Below are 19,020 nucleotides of genomic sequence, written 5' to 3'. Positions count from 1 at the left end.
AAACCAAAGGGAGGTGGCCACTTTTGCCAAACCTGGTTTTGCTTGGGCTCGAGCCTCGACTTTGAAGTTTGATCTGTTTTACTCGGAAGCAAAGCAGGGCTGCATCCCTCGGCCAGAACCTACCAATGCTTGCAATCGGAGAGAGTGATTGAGAGATGATTGAAAATCAAGCTTCGGGAGCAGATGGCAGAGAGCGAGGGGTTCCCAAATTGCGAATGGTAGAGAGTTTCTTCGCGAGCAGATAGCAGGAAGTGGTTTTTTCTTTGCCCGTGCTTTTTAAAAATTAGATGGTCTATCGTCTGTCTCACACACGTTTCAAAATTGGCAAGCATTTAAAAATAATCTTTTCCTATGTAAATTGTAATATGGCATGGTCTGGCACACCTGGATACTATGAACCTATGCTCCCATAAGGTATTAGACCTTCAAGGGCAATTACTAAAGCTGCCCTTCCTGAGGAGGGGCTTGGTTCCCGCATGCAAGGCTTTTTGGCCAACTGGCCCTTCGATGGGAAGAGCTAAAATCTTTTTGCCATGCACATGCAAGGCTATCGACAAAGGAAGGGCGGGCAGGGTTGCATTTCTGAGAGTCGGAGTCGGAGACATTGGGGCCGGGCAGTGAATGAATCAGAATCAGAATCAGAATCAGACAATGCAGCAGCAGCAGCAAGAGAGATAAAGCTTTGGCGCTAGCTTTCATGGATGCTTATTCAAATTTGCAAAAGAAATCACGCGCACAGCACAGCGCATCCCATCATGCCCATGACTCGTGCTGCCAAACGTAGACTGGATGCTTTTGAGAAAACGGAAGAAGCCAAAAACAGAGCGTCCTACAGTCGAGTTCGTGGGTTCTTTGAGAGCTCGAGGAACGAGCCCCTTGTCCACATCATGCTTCCCGGCTTTTGAAGCGTTTTTACAAGGGACAGGCTTATGAAGCACGGTAATCCTAAGTGTTGCTCTCATGCATGAGAGAGAGAGAGAGAGAGAGAGAGAGAGAGAGAGAGAGAGAGGGGTGTTTCTTACCTTAAGGCTTGTGTCTTTCTTAATCAACTCGGCAGTGTCATTATAACACTATGCTCTTCACAGTACCCATAGAGCAGCCTGATGCACCACATGTAAGGATTATTTTTGAATGGTGCCATAGTTAGCCCTATTCTCCTTGACATTGGTTGGAAGTCCACTAGAGTTTTTAGTCTGGGGGAAAGTGGGGATGGGTTAATCCCGGCTTCTCGCCTTAGGAAGCCTGGCCTTATTTATGGGATAAGCTGCCATGCTCAACCATCACGACTTGACTCCTAAATACAGGGAAAATATATAAATGAGTAAGTGGCTGCCCTCCCTCCCTCCCTCCCTCCCCTCCCCTCCCTGGGGTCTGGGAAAAATACCCAGAGGGTCTTGTGCAGAGCCAATGACATAGGACCTCATGTTGCCTGACGGTGGTTGAGAATGACGCGAGCAGTGAGAGAAATCTGCCTCACAATGGCCGGGCACATCCACAACATAGCCCTCACTCCCTATCTGACCTTTTGAGTGAACGTGAATATCTTGTATGCCGGGAGATGCCAACCTCGGACAGCCCTTCTCAAGTCCTGGATTTAGAACAATCAAGAGGTTTGAGTGAGCTGGAATGACTGATCTTGGAAGAAGCATTGCCGGTAAGGCGATATAATCTACCGTAGAAAATCTTTGCAAGTGACAACTACAACCATAACTACATTCCAGTGGCATCGGACACCAGCCACTTGAATGCATCTTCAAGAGAATTGAGAATAAACTCAACTCATAACTTCAGGTAAATCTGGACTGATTTGCTGAAAGTACTGCGCAATACCGCTTCCCAAAGTGACCCCACATCAAAAAACATAAACAAATGCAACACTTTGTTCTTGAAAGCCTGCCAAGTCCTTGGAGGGTGCGGCTTGGTAGCTAAAGAACTCCACCAGTGCATAGCATTATCTTTTAGAAAACCAATGGCTCGAGAAATCCTTGATTGCTTAGTATAAATCCTTAAAGCATAGATGTTGTCAATTTGTTGCAGAAACAGTAAGGCTTTCTTCCTATCTTTCACGCGTGAAAAGGTGAAAAATTTGAGTGTAGATCCACCATCCTTGAAATCTTTGGGCTGGTTTGGTGCAAATCGAGGATGTGGATATAATAGGGATAGTTACAGGGAATGGCCATTTTTAGGTCGCCGTTCCGCGTTCCCAATCTAGCTTCCCGTTCCGAATCCCCGTTCTATGTTTCATACGTGAGTGTCTGAAACAAGGAATGGCATTTCATACCGGTTGCCGTTCCGCGTTCCGCGTTCCGCGTTCCGCGTTCCGCGTTCCGCGTTCCTGGTAACTACGAGGGATATCCATACGAGCTCCAACCATTGTATCCAGGTGGTGGTGGGGGAGGTGGTGGCAATGGCGGTTGCACCGGTTCAAGGTCGGAAGATTGCACTTGTTCTTGAAAAACTCCCCCGATTAGGTTGTTGGTTAGAGGCCCTTGTGTCGTAGGAGGGGGTACTCCGTGAAGCAACAAAGGTGGCAACACGTAATCCGAGAAGTGTTGAAATCTTTGCAGAACCGAACTAAGGATGCCTCGAAAGTATGTTGCGGAGTTCGTCGAGGAGGAACTAGAGGTACTCTGTAGAATCCAAAAACGCCATCTTTCTTTGTCTATTCTTGGGAGGACCAATATGCTTTCAGAAAAGCATATGACTGGAGCTCTGATACCACTATAAAGGGGCAGACACCATGTGCCACTTGAAAAGAACAGACTAAACAGATTGAACAGACTTTAGGCACTTCTTCAAAACAACTGAACTGAAAGAGAGAGAATCCACACGAGACACGGAGTGGCAGAGTTCCACTTCAAGATTGCAATGGCGCCAGATGATGACGCCCCTTTCAATATTTCTTTATATTGCTCTGACAACAAAGTACAACTCTGTGGCTCTGCTTTGCTTCTCCACGCGGTAGAATGCTAGATAGAGAGCTCACATAGCATATTTGAAGGCCCTTGGCCTATCCAAAAGCAGTTACATGATTCCAAGGTGTCTACCATTCAGGAGCACATCACGAAGTGGGATCTTTCGGGATAAAATCAATGCTCTACCTTATTTCAAGAGGATGGTGTATTTTTATTAGAGTGCAATCGGATCACCCGTAAAGGGCTCTTCATAGGCGGAGGTTATGCATCAAATCGCGTGCACCGGTCGGAAGTTCTTGTGATTCACCCCATCTCTAGTTGCCACTCCTAACAAAATGTCACGTGACACATCCAACCCTATGTGTCCGCGGACAAGCTACAGCATGATCAGGGTTCAATGAGTCCAGTCAAGTCTAGATTAGAAGTGATTTGGCACTTTTTGTGAGTCTATTCGTAGACCGTGCATGCCCAGTCACTTAGTATAAATGCATATCCTCTGGTTGCACACAGCATGTTCATAAACATTCCCATCAGAATCCATCAGAATCAGTCAGGGGAATTTTCCAGTGCATTTAGCCTATTTTCCCTATTTTTGACATTTTTCACTTATTAATTTAAGTGACTTCCCAACAAAAGTAGGTAGGGCAATTTGGGTAAGAAAATATATAAGCAAACCAAAGTTAGCACTAAATGGCAGAAGAGGCAGCAGGAGCTCCACGCTCAACAGGCAACTTCTCAACAGCCACCCCCAAGAGAGCTAGCGTTTTTCAGATCCAGCATCACCTAGCGTTTTTCCCCCTCAGATCAGCCTCGGCTACTGCAAACAGCAAGAGCACCCAGCGTTTTTGCAAGAGATTAGCAGATCAGCCTAGCGTTTTGCATTTTGCAGAACCACGGCAGCAGGAGGACCAAAATTCAGCCCTAGCGTTTTTGGTTGCAGATCAGCCCCGGCGTTTTGCACCTTCATCGCGACAGAAAGTCAAGTACCATTAGCGTTTTCAGTTTTCAGCAGTTAGTACTCGCAGATCAAGTCCCGAACCTCGCAGACCTCACCTTCCCGCAGCAGTTCCTCGCCACACGGTCAGTTTTCGCCAGGTTTATAGTTTCAGCCCGGAAAACGCAGATTTCAGCATCTGCGTTTTCAGCGCGTCGTCGTCGCATCGTCGCCATCGACATCGTCATCGACATAGAGTCAGAATTCAGCAGATAGAAGATTAGCAGATTTCAGCCCATAGCGTTTTTGGACTAGTCGCAGATTTCAGCCCATAGCGTTTTTGGATAGCAGTAGAAAGATTGCAGATTTCAGCCCTTAGGTCGACTTCGTTGTCATTGTCGACATAGCCTAGACTTGCATCAATCTCATGCATACCATTTGTACGAGATTGTGCAATCATAAGTAGGCCACTCTCGTCGACGAGAGTAGGGCCTTCGGAGGAGGGTTTTACGTCTCTGGTGTCGTATCTCTCTTCTCTCTCTATCTCTCAGTCTCATACACTTGCACGCACGGTGTCCATTCACTTTGTTTGTGATCATAGCATTCTCTCATTAAGAACGGAAGGCTCTACCTTCCATAAGAACAAAAGGAACCTTGAGCACAATTCGGAGCACTCATCTTGAGCAAAGCGCAAACATTCATTCCGCTGCACCTAACATTGGTATCAGAGCTTTGGCAGTGTTTTGTATCACTCAAGGAAAGAACCACAAGAATCACAAGAATTTTTTTTTTTTTTGCTTGTTGCGGTTGCACGAACCCAAGTTCGCTTGGGCTTGTCGATTCCTAATCGTGTTTTTCAAGAGTGACAGGAATCTCAAGAAAGAAGGGCTTGTCCAGTCTCCCCTTGTGTCTCTTTTCACTCATTGAGAGCGGACCGTGCACTTAGCGTGTAACAAACTTGGACACTCCAAGTCAAGAATCAACCGCGACAGCACCAAATAACCACTTCAAAACAATTCACAGATCACAATAGATTTGCACTGGCCCGGCGGAGTTCCGTGCCTAGAGATATTGGCCCCAAAGACTGGCGCCCCTTTCGGTATTTCTTTTTGTATTAATCAATCATCAAAGTACAAGAGAGCGGTTAGGGTTTCACTCTCAGACTCTGCGTCCAGATGCTCTCAGAAGTGAGGCCCTCACCACTAATTTAAAGGTTACAAGGGATGCCCAAAAGCAGAGCCCCAAAAGCTTTTAAAATCAAAAGCATCAGTTCTCTCTCTCTCTTAGAGAGTCTTTTCTCTTTTTTTTTTTTAATAAAAAAAAGCAAAAGCAAAATTCGCGTCGCTCATCATTTTCCAAAAAAAATAAATAAAAAAATCCGCCTCCGCGATTTTCGGAATTTAGGGTTTTTGGCAAAAATTAGGGTTTGCAGGAATTTTAGGGTTTCTGGCAGAAATTAGGGTTTTTGCTGTCCGCCACGTCATCACTTTGTGACATACCCCCCTCTTGAAAGCATTGTAATCGACCGCGATTACGCCTGCAAAACCGACAAAAGCCATAAACCGTCTTAGCAGACACTGACTGTTAGTACCTACGTACTAGGAACACACATCTAGCAAATGTACAAAATCGACAGTCACATCACATGACATCACAGGACATCACCAGACATCACAGGACATCACATGACATTCAACATTCATTCGGATCTTAGACCATGATTTATCGGCAATGTAGCTAGCAATCACATCTAGGTCCAATCGGGACCTCATCGATGTCCGATTGACTAACCCCTATTGCAACCATGTCTATTCGAGATCAATCAGACCAAAATGTTGCAGTCATTTCGTCTATCAGTTCCTGTACTCACAAGAAGTCAAGAACAAATCAGTATCATAATCAGGAATTCCATTTCATAAAGTCATCCAGCAGAATACTGTCAGCTCTCAGTATCCTTGAAGCTCAAAGAGACATCAGTGACTTTAGTATCAAAATCGAGGCATCTGTTGACAAAGGAGTGGAGTGACTCCCCTCTTGTGCATCCCACTGCACCAGATCTTCGGCCAAGCTGAATTCTGGGTTCCATTTGGAGTAGACTATGCTAAACCAAAAGCATCGAGGTAAAGTTTCACAATCTGAGGAGTATCTGCTAGGTCCTCCTCCTCCATCCACTTCGCATCAAGTGCAGGATAATTCTTGAACTTAACCAAGAACCGCCTTCAAACTTTACCCTTATTCTTCGTATCCTTATGTGCCAAAATCTGTTCAGGAACAAGGATCTCCTCGTTTTCTTCCACTTCGGTTTGCTCATCAGGCTCCCCATCATCAGGCACATCACCTTTAAAAGGTTTCAAGAGATTCACATGAAATGCATTGTGAATCCTCCAAGTATCTGGCAGTTTCAATCGGAAGGAGACTTCATTTATCTTTTCAGTAATCTGGAAAGGGCCGTAGTATCGCATACTAAGCTTTGGAAAAAGCCTCTCCTTTCCCTTGTTCTTTCGTAGGCGTGCCTTCTCAAAACGTAAGAGCACCCAATCATCCTCCTTCAATTTCATGTCGCGACGACGGCGATCCGCTGTCTTTTTCTGTCGTTCTTGAGACTTCTGCAAAGTCTCGCGAACCTTGGCAAAAGCCGTATCCAGATCTCGCGTATATTTATCCGCTTCAAAGATCTTATCTTTCGTGCTCAGGAAGGGTGGAACCTTCGCAGCACCTTCAACAATCTCAAATGGCGCCTTACCCGTCGACGAGTGTATCGTGCTATTGTAGGCAAATTCCACCAGAGGTAAATATCTTTCCCATTGAGTCTTCTGATCTGAGATATAAGACTTCAATAAATCTAGAACCACTGAATTGGCAATCTCGGATTGCCCATCAGTCTGCGGGTGGAACGATGACGAGAACTGTAACCGCGTGCCAATGTTCTCCCAAATTGCCTTCCAAAACAAACTCGTAAATCTGGGGTCTCTGTCGGAGACAATTGTCTCAGGCATGCCATGTAATCTGAAAATCTGGGCCACAAACAGTCTCGCTAAGTGATCCGGCTTGACTGTTTTCTTCACTGGAATGAAATGAGCCTGTTTGCTAAATCTGTCAATAACAGTCCAGATACCATCGTGACCACTCTGTGTTCTCGGGAGATCAAAAATGAAATCCATCGCTATACTTTCCCAGGGGCGGGTGGGTATGGGTAAAGGCTGTAACAATCCCTGTGCTTTATGCCTATTAAACTTAACCTTCTGGCATACCAAGCAACTGCGCACAAACTCTTCCACATCTTTCTTGAGTCTCGGCCAAAAGAAATATCTCTCTACCCCTTTCATGGTGGTAGCAATGCCGCGGTGACCCGTAAAAGGTGGACAATGGCATTCAGTCATAACCTTTTCCCTCAACGGCTGTGTAACGCACAACATAGTCTTTTTCATCAAGTAGCCTTCCCGAAGGGAGTATCCAGCTACTATCTCCCCCTCCCGTATCCGTGTGAAAATATCTGCAAAATCTGTATCTGTGGCATACTGATCGACCATATCCTCGAAGCTCCTATGATGTATCGCGGAAATAGCCAGAACCAACGGTTTCCGAGACAAAGCATCTGCCACCACATTCTTCTGTCCCTGCACATGGACAATCTGGAAGTGGAACTGTGACAAGATGTTCGCCCACCGCATCTGTTTTTTCCGAAAGCTGCTTCTGTGACAAGAAGTAGCGCAAACTCTGATGGTCTGTAAAGACAGTAAAATCCGCTCCGAGTAGGTAATGCCGCCACTGAGTAAGAGCATGGATAACCGCCAAAAGCTCTTTCTCATAGATCTGTGCTGTCATCTCCGGCCTAGAGAACAAACGGCTCTCGTAAGCTATGACATGGCCTTCTTGCATCAAGACCGCACCCAGACTACGACCACAAGCATCACAATATACTTCGAATGACTTCTGCAAGTCCCGCAAAGTCAAAATAGGTCCCGTAGTCAATTTCTCTTTCAATGTCTGAAAGGCAGTCACCTCTGTGGGTCCCCACGAAAAAGGTACTCCTTTCTGTGTCAAGATATGCAAAGGGGAAGCAACCTCTGCAAACTTTCGTATGAACCGCCTGTAGTACGAACATAGTCCCAAGAAGCTTCTAACTTCATGGACATTCTTCAAGTCGGGCCAATCACGGATAGTCTCTATCTTGGCCGGGTCCATTCGCACTCCTGCTGCTGACACAATGTGTCCCAAAAAGTGTATCTCTAGTAGGAAAAATTCACTTTTCTTTGCATTAATCACTAACGTGTGATCTCGTAATGCCTGAAAGACTTGAAGCAGATGATCTCTGTGTTCTGCCTCATTCTTGGAGAAAACAATGATGTCGTCAAAGAAAGTGCCAACAAATAGCCTGTACTCTCGAAAAATCCTGTCCATCATCCGGTTAAATGTCGCAGGAGCATTGGTTAAGCCAAAAGGCATCACCAAAAACTCAAATAACCCAAAAGCCGTCCGAAAAGCTGTCTTGTAGACATCTCCTGGTGCTATCTTGATCTGATGATATCCACTCTTCAAGTCAATCCTGCTAAAGCACGAGGATCCCTGTAACCTGTCGAGTATATCATCGATCCTAGGAATCGGAAATCTGTTCTTGATGGTGATTTCGTTGAGAGTGCTATAATCGATACACATTCTCCAAGATCCGTCTTTCTTCAAAACCAACAACACTGGAGAGCAATACGGTGAAGTACTAGGCTGGACAAGACCCTTTTCCAAGAGGTCTTTCACTGAGTTCATAATCTTTTCATTCTGTACTCGGCTCACACGATAAGGTGGCCGATTCGGTGGCGTGTTTCCAGATATCAGATCAATGGCATGATCTTCAAGCCCTCTCAAAAGCAATCGGCATGAGCATGGAGAAAAAAATCTTGGCGTTCTTTTCTTCAGGTCAAAACATATTCAACTTTTATCCATCGTTCAGTTCTCCCAAAAGAATGAGTAAGAAAACTGAAGTTCATCAAGTACAATCTCTAAGCCCTTCATTTATCAAAGTCGCTTTCTCGGCCCGGTAGTCAACCACGGCGTAGTTCTTGTGGTACCAAGGGATCCCGAGTAGAACGTCACTCACGTGCCCTGAACACCCCTGTCATTGCAAACGAAGTTTGCCAATGCTCGGTGTAATGGCAACATCCCATCCGGGTACCAGTTGAACTACCTCTGCCTATGGCGTCAGTCTGTCGGGCGTAGTTCCAAATCGAGCCGCCAATTCCAAGTGAAAAGAAGTTGGCCTTGGCTCCTTCAAAAGAGCTTCCTGATCCTTCACTTTGCCCCAAAAAAAACGGCAAAGTTTGTACTTTCATTCATTTGATTCGGTGCAAGTCCCACGCCATGTGGTACCAGTTCTGCTTTTCTATCTGCCTTTTCTGCCACATTCCTCAGCTGCTCTCGAACTCTCAGACCTGTCGTCGTCTTTATCATTCTGTTCTTTCTGTGCCTTATCAGGGCACTTTGCGGAAATATGTCCATGTTCCCCGCATCCAAAGCACTTCCTCTCTCTGATGAAGCGAGCTGTCTCCTCAGGAGTAAGCTTGGGTCGTGCATCCTTTTTTTTTTCCTCTGGGTTGCTCTTTTTCATTCTACTTTCATTCCCAGAAGTCTGTTCGGCTCGTTGTGTCATGGCCTCATCTGTGGGGTAGGTCAGACTGCCAGAGTGAATGGCAAAGCCCCGCTTCGCATGACTCATCAACTCCTGAATAGAAGCTGACTTCTGTTCCAAGCAGTGATCTCGGATCTCTGTAGGTAGACCCAAGGTAAACCGCTCAATCTGTTCTCTGAATGAGATCTTCTTGAATGAAGAGGCGGGTAGAAAAGAGCTCCAGAATCTTTCACAATAAGAATTCACTGTATCGCTCTTGGTCATCCGGAGATGGTTCCAAGCAGCTTGTATATCTCGCTCAAACTCTTGAGTAAACCAAGAAGAAATAAAAAGCCTCTTGAATTTCAGCCATGTAACTGGCACAGTCTTGCTTAATAGAAGCGTGGACTACCAAGTACGAGCATTCCCCTTAAAGTAAGAGGCAGCTCTCCGAATCTTGGAGTGCTCTGAATAGCGTCCTCTAGCGAAAGCGATGTCAAAGACACAGCCTTCGAAGCATCTGAGTCTCCTGAAAAGTATCAAACTTGATCGAGTGGCCACCTTCCTTAAACTCTCGGACTTTCTTGCTTTTATCTTCGAGAAAGTCATACTGGTTGGCTTTGTAAAAATTCTTCTTGTTCGCATAAAACTTTCCGTCATCGGAACCTGAGCTGTCTGTAGACGAGTCCTCAGTAGAACTGTGAGTCTCTGGGCGAGATTTAGCCTTCTTTGCCTTTCTCTTGCCCTTTCCAAAGCGTTGCTTCTTGCTTCGCTTTTTACCTTTTCTGTCTTCTTCGCTCGAATCCGAGGAGCTAGAAGAACTGTCAGAAGAAGAAGAAGAAGAACTGGGTAGGTCTTCAAACTTGACGCGCTTCTTCAATTTCTTTGCCTTGTCAAATGTCGACCGACGACCTAAATATCCCGGGAAGTCAAGTGCCTTTCTTCTGCTTTTTGCCGTGCTTTTTTGGCTTTCTTTTGCGTGTCAAAAAGCTGAGCAATCCGTGCATCAACCACGTTCTCCAGTTCCTTCTCCGTATATTTCTTGGAGGCAGAAGGTTTCTTGAGAGCGGGTTTCGGGAGTGGTGTTGTGGTTCTCTGCCACTCCATCTGTACCTCTTCCAAAGAGGTTTGATTCATATATTTTGCCATCTTCGGGTCCTTGGCAAAATTGAGCATCATCTTTGTTGCATCGCCAATCAATTGACGACGCTCCATCTCTGTTTGCTCCGCCTGAGTAGGCCTAGGCGGGCCATACTCTCTGTCTGAATCTTCGTTGTGATCCCAGCCCGCATCTCCAGATGCAGAGGGAGTCGACTGATCATTGCCTGAAGCCATAGGTGCCGCGGAAAAAAAATTCGGGGATCGGATTTCCCGTAGAAGAGAAATCGGCCGTGCTCTGATACCACTGTAACAAACTTGGACACTCCAAGTCAAGAATCAACCGCGACAGCACCAAATAACCACTTCAAAACAATTCACAGATCACAATAGATTTGCACTGGCCCGGCGGAGTTCCGTGCCTAGAGATATTGGCCCCAAAGACTGGCGCCCCTTTCGGTATTTCTTTTTGTATTAATCAATCATCAAAGTACATGAGAGCGGTTAGGGTTTCACTCTCAGACTCTGCGTCCAGATGCTCTCAGAAGTGAGGCCCTCACCACTAATTTAAAGGTTACAAGGGATGCCCAAAAGCAGAGCCCCAAAAGCTTTTAAAATCAAAAGCATCAGTTCTCTCTCTCTCTTAGAGAGTCTTTTCTCTTTTTTTTTTTTTAATAAAAAAAAAGCAAAAGCAAAAGTCGCGTCGCTCATCATTTTCCAAAAAAAAAATAAAAAAAAATCCGCCTCCGCGATTTCCGGAATTTAGGGTTTTTGGCAAAAATTAGGGTTTGCAAGAATTTTAGGGTTTCTGGCAGAAATTAGGGTTTTTGCTGTCCGCCACGTCATCACTTTGTGACATAGCGGCCGGCCAATCAACGTGAGGTGGAAAAAAGCAACCTTGGTGTGAGCACAAGGCCGCCAAGGGGTGCGGCTGCAGAAAGGAGTAGAACTCGGGTGAAGAGAAGATCCTTCTCAAACACGGTTTGCAAGCGAAAGAAAACCTCAAGAACCTCACGAACCTCAAGAACCCAAGAACCCAAGACCCCAAGAACCCAAGTTCCTCGAGAACTTAAGAACCAAAGATCATAGTGCATGACCGTCACCCGAAGCGGAATGGATACTTCGCATATATGTGATGAGCATGAGAGAGGCGACGAAGAATTTTCCCCACCAGGCGATTGTTTCGACCCTCCCCCTTCGCCATCTACGCCACAAGTTGTACCAACTCCCATGGAGATGATGGTCAAGTCAATGTTGGACATGATGGCGGCACAACAAGAAGCGAATCGCATTGCGCTGGCACAACAAGAAGCGACTCGCATTACTTTGGAATGCGAGCGCAAAGAACGAAACGAAAGAAATGCAATACAACAACAAGAAGCGAATCGAGTTGCATTGGCACAACAAGAAGCAAATCGCCTTGCTTTCGAACGTGAGCGCGATGAACGAAACGAACGAAAAGCAAAAAGGGAGGCCGAGCGAGAGGCTCAAAGAGAGCTACGCACTCAAGAATTGCTTCGACAAGTGCTAGCCTCGAAGTCCGAACCAGCCAAAGATTGTGGGAGTTCATCCAGTGGCGCAAGCCACGATGCGGATTCCAACCATCCAGTCACAGAGAAGTTGACTTTCAGTAAGTATGATGGTAAGATGGATGCTACGGTTATTCATTCTTGGTTGCATCAATTTAATGCTTATTTTGCGACAACTAAGAAGACAAGAAATAGCAAGGTTTTGACGGCAGCTATATACCTTGCCGGTGATACCATGAATTGGTACCACGCATGGCAAGAGGCACAGTTAGCCGCGCACCTAGAGGAAGCCGACGAATTCACGCCCCTTTCCTTCAATTGGGCTTTCCAAGACAAGCTCAAGGCGCGGTTTATGCCACCTCATTACCTCGCACGATTGAAGGACGATTGGCGCGCTCTCAAGCAAAATGGTATGCCGGTTATGTCTTTTTCTAATCGTATTTTGCAGCTAGGTACCCAATTACGCAAGTCGGATGATGAACGCAAAGAGGCATTCCTTTCTGGATTAGACAATTATATCAAGTTTGATGTAGAAGTCTTCGACCCAATCGATCTCAACAAAGCGGTAGCGATTGCTCTCGCACAGGAGATGAAGCACAACAAGGGAAAGCCTAAGGAGAACAAGACTTCCACAAGTCGCAGACTTCTCAGAACGGTAAGAACGGTAAGAATGCTAACTCTTCTAACCAATCTTCCAATAGTCTCTCAGAACAGAATTCTTCCAATGAATCTAAGGGTAAGGCTAACACAATTGCTAAACCTTAGCTTACTCCAGATGAAAAGGTAGCACAAGGAATTGTAGGAGGATACATCACGTCGGAAGAGCAAAGCACTTATTCTAAGGAAGGTCGTTGTTTTCATTGTCATATTAAGGGTCACATAAAAAGAACATGTCCTAAGCTTGAATGGAATGAATCTAAAGAATCCACAGAATCCACTTCCTCTGTCAATGCAATTAATGATAACACGAGTGTGTCCCAAGTTTCTCATGACCCTCCCATTGATGATTCTCTCATTAAATGTTATGGTCGTATGTTGGGGCAGCGTTTTGTCATATTGTTTGACCCAGGTAGTGTCACCAGGAGTTGTATTTTTCCTGTTGCCTTTCGTAAATAAGTACTAGATATTTTTATTTATTTTTATTTCTACTTGTTTTCCCTGGAACCCTTGAAAAGGTGCAAGTGGACATTGCATGGCCAGTGTGAAACGGCCGTGGCCGAATAGGTTTCTCACATCGGGAGTCTGAGTCGGTGAGTCTGGGACTTGTCGGGCCAATTAGCACTGAATTCTGATGAGTATGGAAGCCTGTGTGCGCCAAATGAAGTCTGGGCCACTCGGAAAGTCACTTATAACTTTATAAGTCAGTGGGAACTAGGGAATTAACTCAAAAGGGGCAAACTGGACACATGGCGGCTCCAAGAAACGGCCGTGGCCGAATAGGTTTCTCACATCGGGAGTCTGAGTCGGTGAGTCTGGGACTTGTCGGGCCAATTAGCACTGAATTCTGATGAGTATGGAAGCCTGTGTGCGCCAAATGAAGTCTGGGCCACTCGGAAAGTCACTTATAACTTTATAAGTCAGTGGGAACTAGGGAATTAACTCAAAAGGGGCAAACTGGACACATGGCGGCTCCAGGCAGTTTTGCCACTTCCAGCATGAAGAGGGGGTGCCCAATTTGGGAGAGGAGGCTGAATTTTACACTAAGTGACCTACAGTGTGTGTGTGAGTAGTGGGTGCAAATCTACAACTTTAATGGAAAGCTTGCCTTCTCCTCTGTCTCATGTAGCGCGATGATTTGCTCTCGTGCATCTCTCTCTCCCCTTTGGCACATATGGTAATGCCCCACTAGTTGGGCTACTTAGATGAACATGTACAGTTCTGGGGGTTTATGCGCGTTTGCCAAGGCAAGATCCTTCTGAACAGGAACCAGATTAGCTAATTGCTAATCCCCCACAGGTACGCACAGTTCCATCTCGAAAGATTGCGAGTTCGGAGAGTTTTCTCGCGTGAAAACTCGTCCAATTCACAGGGGAACTGTCCCATTGCGAGCGGGAGCCCTTGGGACACGTGTAGGTATGTTTGCTCCACTAAAAACGATCCGAAACAACGAATTACAGCCTGCTGTGTTTTTCTGCAGGTTTAGGGTTTCGCACCTAAACTGCAAGGGAACCCCGGGGGAGCCTTGTGAGAGCCTTGGGATGCGTGTACAGGCTTTTGGGCACCCGGCATTGAAAAATAGGGAATTACAGCAAGCTGAATTTCTGTGACAGCTCACCAGAAAGCTTCCAGATAGCGAGGGAATCCGTCCTAGACAAGTGCTTTTGACATACAGGGGTTTTTGCATCGTTATGTTGCCAAAATTAGGTCGAAAACCTGCGTTTTCAGCCCTCGCCAGGTTTGGACAGCTTTGTGAAAGCTTGTGCTAAGCGGTCGGATCGTCTACCTTAATTTGAATAAAGAAATACTGAAAGGGGCACCAGTCTTTGGGGCCTACAGAGTGTCAGTCTCGTGTGCGTAGTGACATTCTAGTCGCTGGACGCAACTGTGTTCTCTTCCCTTCTCAGTGCTCTGTGTAAAGTTAACAGGTAATTGAAATAGTACTGTCCTCTACGTTGTACAGGCCGGTTACATGGCTCCATCGACGGGATAGTCACTTTTCTTCAAAAATGCAGCATGGATTGTTGTGGGTGAAAGCAACACAGAGCTTGTCGTTATGGCAGAGAAGAGAGACCAAGTACCTGAAGAGGGATCTTCCTCACATGGCACGGAGAAAGTTCCTTCAACTCTTCAAGAAGAGGACAGGTTGTTTAGAACTCAACTGCGTTGCTGCATGGACATGTTTCAGCAGTTGGCTAACAACCCAAGAATGCAGGAGTTCTTACAGGCTCCGACACAAGGTTTTGAGCCTCCTACACATGGCATGACTGAGCCGTTGCAGGAAAAGGAGATTTCAATGCGCAGAGGACTCATGATGCTCGAGGGAAAGCCCATGTGGTTGAGCAACTAGCGGTGTCCAATGATCCAAAGCAACTTGCTTTAGCTAGAGAGGAACCGTTTGTGAATGGTCAAGGGAGTAATGAACACGCTATGCGTCAGACCCTTCCATTACCTAATACTTATCCTGGTTATTTTGGAGGTGGTTCAGTGTTTCAAGCTATGGCTGGACCTTCCACAGGTTATATGCCAGGGAATGTGTTGAGGACAATGCAAACAGACATGGGTAACCCTATGTACGCGAACATGGGTGTCCAACCAGGTTTTCAGGGTGCCTACAGCCAGTTTCGAGTGCCTGGAACACAATTTGGTATGGCTGGTTTTTCGCAGCCATACGTACAAAATGTAGATATGACAGGTAAAACAGTTGATGCGAGTGCTGGAATGAACAATCATGGAGCACCACTGTTACAGGCACCTGTTTATGATAATGTGGCTCCTTTGAGTCAGCTGAAGGATTACAAGGAAGGTGGGCAGGGAGTGAAGTTTGAAACTTTCAGAGGAGCTGAGGATCAATTGAATCCTTTGACCTTCATACAACAGTTCGATGTAGCTTATGCTGGAGGAAACTTCACGGAATCTTCAAAGATAATCAAGGCTGCCACTTTCTTGAAAGGGAATGCGCTTCAATGGTGGACCGCATTGTTGAACCAGGGTCAAGCCCCAACAACGTGGGTCCAATTCAAACAGCTTTTTGTGCCTGCATGGTTGACAAACACTTTTGAAGTGGATGTGATGATAGAATGGCACGCGTTGAATGCTAAACAATGTGCGAATCTGGAAGAGTACAATAAACAGTTTTGGGCCGCACTGTTGCCAGTCACCTCTTACAGGTTTGTGCCATTGTCAGAACAGATTGAGAAGTACTGTTGCGGATTGCCCAAGAAAATCAGGGACTACTGCACAAAGACTAATGTCATGAATATGTTTCAGGAGTGGCCAGCAATCTGTCGAAGGGAGATTCCGATGGATTTAATAGCCACAAGAAAGGGTCCCAGGGCAAACAGTTTTCAGCCAAGGGCAATGTTGCAGCAAAGCCTTCTGAGCCTCCCACAAAGAAGCCCTCCACTGACGAAGGTGAGACGTCCAAGAAGCAGTCTAAGTCTTCTTCGGGACGAGGACAAGGACAAAAGAGGCATTTTTTTGGCAAAACTTTTGAAGAACAGAAAGCTCTTAGGGAGGCCAAGAAATGCTACATTTGTGAACAGGAGGGACATTTTGCAAACGAATGTCCACAGAAGAAGTTACAGGATAAGGATGACAAGTCAGACCATAAAGGGAAGAAGCAAAAGCCAAGTGTAGGACTTGTTCCAGATTTGGTTGGAGACCAGCCAAACACAGATGCCACGGAGCTGTGCAGAGCTTGGGGCAAAGTTAGAGACCAGACAGTGCTGGTTTTCTTTGATCCAGGAGCTCGTGCAAATTTCATATCACCAGAATTGGCATCAAAGTTGGGCATTCGTGCAGAGGAGATGGGTATGATAGGGGAAGCAGGTTTGGCATGCCCAGGTCATTCAGAGCCTGTTACTCCCATTTTGGGGAAGCTTCGTCTGCACATTCAGAGTTATGTGGATGCGGAAGAGTTTCATATTATGCCACTTGAGGGCTGTGATGTGTTACTGGGTATTCCATGGTGTTACAGGTTGCATGCTATGGTGGATACTTACAACAAAAAGATTACCCTTGTACATAGAGGAAAGACTCATGTCCTTGATGTAAAGCTTAAAGGCGAGTCTGTTAGAGTTGTTTCTGCCTCTGCTATTTCATCTGTAATAAAGAATCATCTTTCTGCGTACTTGATCTTTGCAAAAGAAGTACCTCAAGTTGTATCTAATTTGTCTACCTTAGATAAAGACAGGTCAACTTTTTTGAGTGGTTTCAGTGATTGTTTTTCGGTCTCTTTGCCAGGGGAGTTACCTCCTGAGAGACCTGAGGATCATACTATAGATCTTGTGCCAGGTTCTAGTCCACCGAGTAGACCACCATACAGGGTTAGTGCAGCCCAGCAGAAAGAGATTATGAGTCAGGTCAACGAGCTTTTAGAGAAGGGGTTGATTCAGCCCAGCTCATCCCCTTTTTGTTCGCCTGTACTCTTAGTGCAGAAGGATGGTTCATGGCGCATGTGCATTGACTATCGCGCCTTGAATAAGAATACCATCAAGAATAGGTTCCCCATACCGAGGATAGATGACATTCTTGATCGGCTTGAGGGAGCGTCATTGTTTACAAGGATAGACCTAAAGAGTGGCTACCATCAGATACGCATTAGGCCAGAAGATGTCCATAAGACTGCGTTCAGGACAACATTTGGTCTCTATGAGTTTCTTGTCATGCCATTTGGTCTCACAAATTCTCCTGCCACGTTTATGGGCAGAATTTTTAGACCACATAGAAACTTCGTGGGTACCTTCTTTGATGACATGATTGTCTATTCGAAGTCTGAAGAGGAGCATAGGGATCACTTGAGTGCAGTTTTCAATGAGTTACGTAAGAACAGGCTACTCATTAATGCGAAGAAGAGTGAATTTTTTTGCAAGAGATTCACTTCCTTGGACACATTGTTTCAAAGGATGGGGTACGCATGGATCCCGCTAAAGTGGAAGCAATTAGGTCATGGCCAGACTTGAAGTCCGTACATGACATTCGAAGCTTTCTAGGCTTATGTTCCTACTACAAGAGGTTCATCCGAAATGTTGCTGAGATTGTTTCTCCACTCCATGCACTACAAGGAAAAGGAGTTACTTCCAAGTGGACAGCCAAGGAAATTTTAGCATTCAAACACTTGAAAGAGAAGCTGACTTCAAATCCGGTAATCATTTTGCCAGATCTTTCGAAAACTTTTGTGGTTCAGTGTGATGCGTGTGGCCATAGTCTTGGTGCAGTTCTATTGCAGAATGGCCGAGTAGTCGCATATGAGAACAGAATTCTTTTGAAGACTGAAAGGAACTTGCAAGTCTATGAGAAAGAATTGCTGGCAGTAATTCATGCTCTCACTAGTTGGAAACACTATCTGCTAGGGGCTGATTTTGTTGTCCAAACAGATCATCAAACCTTGCGATATTTTCTCACACAGACGAAGTTGCCTGAGAAGCACATGCAATGGGCAAACATCTTGTCAATGTTCCATTTTCAGATTGTGCATGTGCAAGGGAAAAAGAACGTGGTGGCTGATGCGTTGTCACGAAAATTTCAGCAGTGTCAATTCCGTACCATTGTGAACTAGACGAAATGAAGACACAATATGCTGAAGATTCAGATTTTGCAAGGATCTATGACCAGCTTGTTGATGGGCAACATCATGAGCACTATATGCTTAAGAATGACTTTCTCATGATGCATGGAAAGTTATGCGTCACCAAACAGCTACGGCCAAAGATTTTGATGGAAAGTCATGCTCCACCTTATGCTGGGCATCGTGGAATTGATGCGACAGTGAAAGGGGTTGAGGCATTCTTCTATTGGCCAGCTTTGCGTCAAGATGTTGACACATTTGTAAGATCATGCTTAGTATGCCAAAAAGTTAAATTTGACAGACAAAAGCAACCGGGATTGTTGCAACCATTGTTGATCCCAGATAGGCCATGGGAAAGCATAGCAATGGACTTTATCTTTGATCTTCCAAGGACGCAAACAGGCAATGACGGGATTTGGACTATCATTTGTAGGTTCAGTAAGCAGGCCCATTTCATTCCTGTGAGGAAGAAGATAAAACCAAAACATGGTCAAGATATTCATGAGCAATATCTTTAAATATCATGGGATGCCTCAGTCAATTGTCAGTGACAGGGATCCACGTATGACGAGTCTTTTCTGGAAGGCATTGTTTGAGAACATGCGCACTACGCTAAAGTTCTCTTCTTCGTTTCATCCGTGTAAAGTGTGAGCTTTGTCCTAAGGTGTGAGTCAAGGAGAAAAGAGAGGAGAGTGGATTTATCCCACATACTGTGGAGC

General features: G+C 45.6%; 1 long non-coding RNA gene across 1 annotated transcript in view; it reads left to right on the top strand.

The window, feature by feature from the left end:
- Window positions 1-390: 390 nt before the first annotated feature.
- The window catches only part of LOC147449690 (uncharacterized), a 31,251-nt gene continuing 12,621 nt past the window's right edge, over window positions 391-19,020 (top strand). Inside the window, exon 1 of the long non-coding RNA XR_015189553.1 lies at window positions 391-939. This is a non-coding gene — a long non-coding RNA (uncharacterized LOC147449690). The remainder of the gene's footprint in view (window positions 940-19,020) is intronic.

The sequence above is a fragment of the Adiantum capillus-veneris genome, chromosome 10 (genome assembly GCF_014529385.1).
Source record: "Adiantum capillus-veneris isolate H3 chromosome 10, ASM1452938v2, whole genome shotgun sequence".
Classification (NCBI taxonomy): domain Eukaryota; kingdom Viridiplantae; phylum Streptophyta; class Polypodiopsida; order Polypodiales; family Pteridaceae; genus Adiantum; species Adiantum capillus-veneris.
Note: the sequence above shows the minus strand (reverse complement) of the source record. Positions and strands in the feature narration are given on the sequence as shown.